At 36.6% G+C, this 8,299-nt stretch overlaps 2 gene segments (V, D, J or C); both read left to right on the top strand.

Moving 5' to 3' along the window:
• Window positions 1-1,832: 1,832 nt before the first annotated feature.
• LOC308686720 (Ig kappa chain V region 4135-like) lies at window positions 1,833-5,766 on the top strand. The segment is given in 2 exons: window positions 1,833-2,926; window positions 3,014-5,766.
• Window positions 5,767-5,915: 149 nt separating this feature from the next.
• On the top strand, window positions 5,916-6,871 carry LOC308686721 (Ig kappa chain V region 4135-like). The segment is given in 2 exons: window positions 5,916-6,098; window positions 6,186-6,871.
• Window positions 6,872-8,299: the final 1,428 nt, after the last annotated feature.

Below are 8,299 nucleotides of genomic sequence, written 5' to 3'. Positions count from 1 at the left end.
TGATCTTACAGCTGCCTTTGATACTGTAGACCATAATATTCTTCTTAGGTGTTTAGAGCATTTATTCTGTATTAGCCTTACAGTGGTTTAGATCATATCTTAAAGACAAGTCTTTTTCTGTGGAGATAGGCAAGTTCTCTTCATCTTCTGCTGCTATTATTAGTGGAGTACCTCAGGGCTCTATTCTGGGTCCACTTCTTTTTAACCTTATATATGCGTCCGTTGGGGGAAATTATTAAGAAGCACAATGTTTTATTCCATTTTTATGCCGATGATACACCGCTGTATCTGCCGTTGAAAGCTGGCGGTTACATTCAGACCTTGATGGATTGCATCCGGGACATTAAGGAATGGTTATCAATTAACTTTCTCCAACTTAATGAGGACAAATCAGAAATTATTGTTTTTGGCCCTATTATTAAGGAGCTGGGTAACCATTTCCCCTCAGTTTCCTCTCAGGTCAGGAACCTTGGAGTCAATCTTGACTCAGAATTATGTTTATCTAAACAAATTAATTCTGTTGTAAAGAATAGTTTTGATCAATTGTGGTCAATTTCCAAACTTAAATCATTTTTGTCATTCCAAGACTTGGAGAAGGTTATTCATGCTTTTATTACCTCACGCTTAGACTACTGTAATTCATTGTATTTGGGTCTTCCTCAATCATCACTTGCACGCCTCCAGATGGTGCAAAATGCTGCAAGGCTGCTGACCGGGACAAAGAAATACGATCATGTCACCCCAATTATAGCTTCGCTTCATTTGCTCCCGATCCATTTGAATTCAGTTTAAAATTCTGTTGTTTGTTTTTAAAGCTCTCCATTATTAATGCTCCATTATATCTTATATATGTTTTTAAAGCTCTTAATGATCAAGCTCCATTATATCTTAAGAGATCGTCTTGCTCCTCTGTCATCCACTAGATCTTTAAGATCTTCAGACGGGGCTCTTTTATCTATCCCTCGCTCCTGTCTAACATCTAAGGGAGATAGAGCCTTTGCTGTTGCCGCCCCTCGTCTATGGACCCAATTGCCTTGCACCTTCAATTGCTATTTTTAAATCTAAATTGAAAACTTATCTTCTTAAATTGAAAACTTATCTGCACTCTGTGAATTAGTTTGTGAATTTCAATTCAAAATATATCATAGTGAATAAGAAAGAAATCTTTCTTAAAAATAATCAAAAACCTATGAATCGTGAATTGAATCAGATCAACATCTACATTTACTCCTCTAGTCCAGTCACACGTGATCTACCAGTGAAGAGTCTCATTACGTTATATAAGTCATACAAGTCATATAATCTACCACTCAAACTTCATAACGGTCTCATCCCTCCATCAGCAGAAGTGAAACTGCTCCAGTTCAGAGCGTTGAACCAGTAAAAGAGTGAAACTGTGAGTTTGAGGTGAAAATCTCATTTGCATTGTCAGGTTTAGTGATTGTGATGGTCTCAGAATAGAGCAGATCATGTTCAAACCCCAAGAGCTTCATTTCACATTTAGGGGAGACCGGAGTTGTAACACTGGGTCAGTTTGACACGTCAGAGCTATGGTGATGTCATCAATATCACACACCGCATCATGTGACTGTGATCAACATTGTACGTTTTATGACCAAAAACAATTTTTCAGGAGGAAAAGTAAAAAATGATTATTTTTATAAAGATTATTTTTTGCCGAACAATCATTGTATTGTAGATCATTTGACTTGCATAATCTAAAGTAGATATTTCTCTAGTTTAATTTGATGCTTTACACTCATAACTTCAAACCCACATGCTAAAACAGTTAGCTATGTTACGGCTGTTTGCGGTGAGGATAGTTTTAACAGTTCATTAAAAATATTACAACCAAACCCTTAAGATGATTCCAGTTATCAATCACATTCCCTGTTAAGACAAAATCATGTGAGTTTTTGTTGCACATTGAGGGATTTATGAATATGTTTCCATTATAGTTTATGTGCATGTCTTCTTATCGGATAAAAACATCATCACCTCAGTCGAGCACATACGATTTTTTCTGCACATTTTTAGAATTGATGTTCATCTCGACATTTCCATCCAACGTTTTTTTTATGTGATAGTCAATCCCAAAATTCACATAAAATAGGAGGATGGCACCATAGCTAGTGACTGAACTGTTGTGTGACAGGAATTGAGAACACACACACATGATCACACACACAAACACACACAGCAGTTGTTTTTGTGCTAAATTTGAAGTCCTCAAAAAAATACAATACATTTTTTGTTACTTAAAATTGTTGACTTTATTCAAAACTGATTATTCTTTGTTCTTCAAAAACATTCTTGCACACATTTAGATTGTGTGGATCTTATTTCAGTAAATTATCTCTCATTGTTCCATCGATCCCCAGCCTGAGTTACAACAGGACAGGGTTATGTCTCAACAACGACCTCTTTGTGTTTGACAGTAACTCACATAATCTGTGATTGTGTTGTACATGTCCAAGTGAGTTATATTTCTAGCAGACAAATGTGGAAACCATGTCTCAAATTTTGAGAGATAAAGAACAAACAAACACTGAGTTACCGACGCTCAAACAACAGTGTTTCTCTCCTCCGTCTCTCTGCTGAATGCAGCTGTTCTCCACTATTACAGTCAATCAAGAACATTTAGTGTCTTCATCAAATCACTCATTATTGTGTTTTAGCTCAGCCCAAAATAATGCAGCAAGTAAATAAACATCTATACAAAGCTGTTGCACAAACATAGTGTGAGTGTATCTTCTGTCTTCAGGGAAATGATGTGGAGTGTGTTTGCATATTGATCAGATCTTCAGTGTGTGAGAGTGTTTATAGTGCTGTGAGTTTAACACTTCATCACTGACACACACAACAATCTTCATCAACATGACCTTCATCATCATCTTCATCTGGACTCTCACAGCGTTTGCTCAAGGTTTGTGGAGCACAAGTTTGATATTAATTCATTTCTTCAAGTATATTGTCAAAGTTTTGAGTGTATTTTCTTCTTGTTGTGTTTCAGAGTGTAGAGGACAGATCACCGTCACTCAGAGTCCCTCAATAACAGCAGAACAACCAGGAGGAACTGTGAATATCAAATGTAAAACCAGCAGAGATGTGTACAATGGAAATTATTTATCCTGGTACTTACAGAAACCTGGAGAAGCTCCTAAACTCCTGATTTATAGAGCAAACACCCGTCAGTCAGGAACTCCATCTAGATTCAGTGGCAGTGGATCTAACAGTGATTTCACTCTGACCATCAGTGGAGTCCAGACTGAAGATGCTGGACATTATTACTGTCTGAGTTTATACTGGCCTGAGAGCATTCAATGGTTCACACAGTGATAAAGAGTCGTACAAAAACCTCCGTCAGTCAGAGTCACAGTGACTGAACTGAAACTGCAGCTGCTCAAAGGAGGATCTGAAATAACATCGTCACACTTGAATCTGAAATAAAACCATATAAAATAATCTGACACTCTTAATAATTATAGAGTTCAGAAAGAGATGTTGTGCTCTTATAGATCAGTGACACATTTGCGATCTGAGTGATTTCAGTTTGCTCTATAGTTGCCGCCTTTTATTAATAATAGATCTTAGAGTGCAACACCCCCACAGCTTCAGTCGTTTTCTCTTCATGGGTTAGGCCTACGCTTCATTTCATTTGGAAACATTAAGTAGTTTTGATTTACAAGCCGTTTAATGTTTGATGATCACATTATTTTACATTTGAGTGAGCAATCTTCTATTACTTGTTTCAGCTTCTTCTTCTCCTGTGTTTTGATCCGGATATTCTGTACTAGAAGATGTGTCATAGCGCCCCCTATCATATAACAGTGAAAACATGGATAGCTGGAAAATTCAGTCAATGGTGGGAAAGAGTAAAGTAGAATTAGAGTAAATTCCTATGTGCACCAGTGGACTAGCCTACCCAAAAATTCAGATATGCAGAATTAGAAACATATCTGTTTTATATCATTATTTTAATCAATATTTTCAAACAAAGTTTCATAAGACTGTATATGAAAAACTATGTAAAAAAAGTATATTTAATAGGCTACTCGATCAAAAGAGTTAACACAACTACAAGCCAAGTATACTTTGAATAATTAAACTTTTAAGTATATCCCGATCAAAAGATTGAGAACAAGTACTGGCCAAATATACTTGGACTTTTCTCTCAGTATAAGTCAAGTACACTTAAGTGTAATTAAGTATATTTCTGAGAAGTACATAAAGTATATTTTTGAGAAGTACATCAAATGTAGACTGAAAGTATACTTTCTTATTTTTAGTTGAAAAGAAGTATACTAATAGAACACTTGAATAAACTTATTTTCCATGCTTATTTTATTTACTCTATAAACTATTCCACCCAAAAGCTTGTTACTATATAAACCTGAACATGTTAGTTTATAAGATGGTGTGTAATATTATGTTTAAAAAAAAATAATTAATAAGCTACTCAATCAAAATAGTAAACACAAGTACAAGCCAAGAATACTTAGAATACTTAATTATACTTTTAAGTATATCTCGATCAACAAGTATAGGCCACATATACTAGACTTCTCTGTCAGTATAAGTCAAGTATACTTAACTGCAATTTGAAGTATATTTCTCAGAAGTACATAAAGTATATTTCTGAGAAGTACATAAAAAGTAGACTGAAAGTATACTTTCTTATTTTTAGATTAAAAGAAGTATACTAATAGCACACATGAATAAACTTCTTTTTCGTAAGGGTACTTCTAATGGGAACTTTGTATAATTATGCCGTGGTTTCACACGTACACTTAGTTAGAATAATGCTCACCCTGTTTAGACTGGTCTAACAACACTCTGTTGGTGGCCATACGTCCGGATTTTAAGCCCCCTGTCCGGCGCAGCCTCAAGCCTGACACTCATTTTTGGAGTTGCGCTGAATCGGCCTAAAAACCCCAGCTCTAGAATCTTTATTGGGACGCAGCAGCGTAAGATCTCTGGCCAAACAAACGATTGGCTGAAAGCGCTGTCAGAAAAATATCTGATATATCATGGGTTAAAAACGTTAACAAGCCTCCACGTCATGGAGTCCACGTGCTGGCTACCTCATATCATAACGTTAACATGCCGAAACGTCAGACCTCATTTAATTCGGAATGGACAAAAGAGCACGAATTTGGCCATGATGACCCTAGAGGAGCTGGTGTCGCCTGAGCTGCTGCAGAAGGGGGAACTTCTTTAAGAACTGAAATGTATATTTAATTCATTTTCGCATTCATTATTTGTTTAAGTATTTCTGTTATTTCCAGAAGTCCAGAAATGTTATGTTTTCAGGCACTGCGCACTTTGCAAGACAGGTTCATCTCAGTGGTCAGTTTTTGAAACAGACATCACAATGTCTTGAATAAATACAAATACTGTGAACAAACACTTTTTTGCCACTTCTGTTACACATAGGTCTACATTACGATATATCGTAGATCAAATTCTCTGGCAACGAATAGACTATTTCAGAATCACTGTATCATGATACCATCGATATAATGGACAAAATTGTATTGTAGTTGCAAGTACACCATAGTCCTATGCAATTATTCTTGCCTCACTAAATGCCGCAAAGTGTCCTCCTTTTTGGTGTTATGGAAATGGCCACTAAACGCTAAACCCATTATTAACCTCTACAGTTCTGAGTATACATTGACTTTGCCGATGTGTTAGTCAGATCTCTGAAACTTCAGTCGGCGTGCTCCTCTGCTCCTCACAGTAAAAATATTCTCACAGCAGATATTCAGGTTCATATACTGAAGTTGGTCTTGTAGATTTATTCAGAACTAAATTGAATTCTGTAATTTTTAACATCTTGCCTATTGTAGAAGATCAAATATGAAAAACAATTTTTACTCTGTTCTCACTTCAGTGATTGTGTTTTGTGTCTGTTAATGAGTGACTGTCTTCAGGGAAATGATGTGGAGTGTGTTTGCATATTGATCAGATCTTCAGTGTGTGAGAGTGTTTATAGTGCTGTGAGTTTAACACTTCATCACTGACACACACAACAATCTTCATCAACATGACCTTCATCATCATCTTCATCTGGACTCTCACAGCGTTTGCTCAAGGTTTGTGGAGCACAAGTTTGATATTAATTCATTTCTTCAAGTATATTGTCAAAGTTTTGAGTGTATTTTCTTCTTGTTGTGTTTCAGAGTGTAGAGGACAGATCACCGTCACTCAGAGTCCCTCAATAACAGCAGAACAACCAGGAGGAACTGTGAATATCAAATGTAAAACCAGCAGAGATGTGCACTGGAATAGTAATGGAGATTTCTTAGCCTGGTACTTACAGAAACCTGGAGAAGCTCCTAAACTCCTGATTTATATAACAAACCGCCTCCAGTCAGGAACTCCATCTAGATTCAGTGGCAGTGGATCTAACAGAGATTTCACTCTGACCATCAGTGGAGTCCAGACTGAAGATGCTGGACATTATTACTGTCAGAGTTTATACTGGCCTGAGAGCATTCAGTGGTTCACACAGTGATAAAGAGTCGTACAAAAACCTCCGTCAGTCAGAGTCACAGTGACTGAACTGAAACTGCAGCTGCTCACACACACACACACACACACACACACACACATTTTTTCTTCTTAATCATACACTCATACTGTAAAGTGAATCATAAACATGTTGTTGCTTGACTAGTTTATTAATCATCTTCCATAAAGCTGCTGTTTAGATCATCATGTACAAGAGTCACAGATGAACTGATTCAGTGAAAGAGAGAAACCGTATTTAACATGATCAGACGCTCCACCGTCCCACAATCAGTCTGTCTGTGACCATTCACTGTTTTCTGGACGCATTAATTATGAATCCAGCGATGCGTCTGAGTCTCACATGAGCAGAAGACAGATCTCTCACAGCAACACTTCAGTCTCGAGTCAAACACACTTAAACATTCATAAAGATGTTATTGCTCAACACTGAAATAAAGCGCTTCATTGTGTGGAAACTTCACTGTTATTTTTACAAGATAAAATACTGCAGTTTTACTGAGATCAGTGTTTATGGGCGATCAGAGACATTTAAGGGGTTTTAGGATATATGAGTTTATTTTATTTAAATATGAGACTTTGAATGTATCAGCTATTATTTTAATATGTGGATAGTTTACTGAAATTATGAAATATGGAATATCTTTCCTAGGTATTTTATAGGCGCATTGCACTCTGTGAATTAGTTTGTGAATTTCAATATCAAAATAGTCAATCCCAAAATTCACATAAAATAGGAGGATGGCACCATAGCTAGTGACTGAACTGTTGTGTGACAGGAATTGAGAACACACACACATGATCACACACACAAACACACACACAGTTGTTTTTGTGCTAAATTTGAAGTCCTTAAAAAATACAATAAATCTTTTGTTACTTAAAATTGTTGATTTTATTCAAAACTTAACATTCTTTGTTCTTCAAAAACATTCTTGCACACATTTAGATTGTGTGGATCTTATTTCAGTAAATTATCTCTCATTGTTCCATCGATCCCCAGCCTGAGTTTCAACAGGACAGGGTTATGTCTCAACAACGACCTCTTTGTGTTTGACAATAACTCACATAATCTGTGATTGTGTTGTACATGTCCAAGTGAGTTATATTTCTAGCAGACAAATGTGGAAACCATGTCTCAAATGTTGAGAGATAAAGAACAAACAAACACTGAGTTACCGATGCTCAAACAACAGGTGTTTCTCTCCTCCGTCTCTCTGCTGAACGCAGCTGTTCTCCACTATTACAGTCAATCAAGAACATTTAGTGTCTTCATCAAATCACTCATTATTGTGTTTTAGCTCAGCCCAAAATAATGCAACAAGTGAATAAACATCTATACAAAGCTGTTGCACAAACATAATGAGAGAGTTTCTGCTGTCTTCAGGTAAATGATGTGGAGTGTGTTTGCATATTGATCAGATCTTCAGTGTGTGAGAGTGTTTATAGTGCTGTGAGTTTAACACTTCATCACTGACACACACAACAATCTTCATCAACATGACCTTCATCATCATCTTCATCTGGACTCTCACAGCGTTTGCTCAAGGTTTGTGGAGCACAAGTTTGATATTAATTCATTTCTTCAAGTATATTGTCAAAGTTTTGAGTGTATTTTCTTCTTGTTGTGTTTCAGAGTGTAGAGGACAGATCACCGTCACTCAGAGTCCCTCAATAACAGCAGAACAACCAGGAGGAACTGTGAATATCAAATGTAAAACCAGCAGAGATGTGTACAGATGGAGTGGTGGGGAGGAAGGTATAT

Source organism: Scardinius erythrophthalmus (genome assembly GCF_964197995.2).
Source record: "Scardinius erythrophthalmus genome assembly, contig: HAP1_SCAFFOLD_695, whole genome shotgun sequence".
NCBI classification, from domain to species: domain Eukaryota; kingdom Metazoa; phylum Chordata; class Actinopteri; order Cypriniformes; family Leuciscidae; genus Scardinius; species Scardinius erythrophthalmus.
This window is presented reverse-complemented; position numbering and strand designations above follow the sequence as displayed.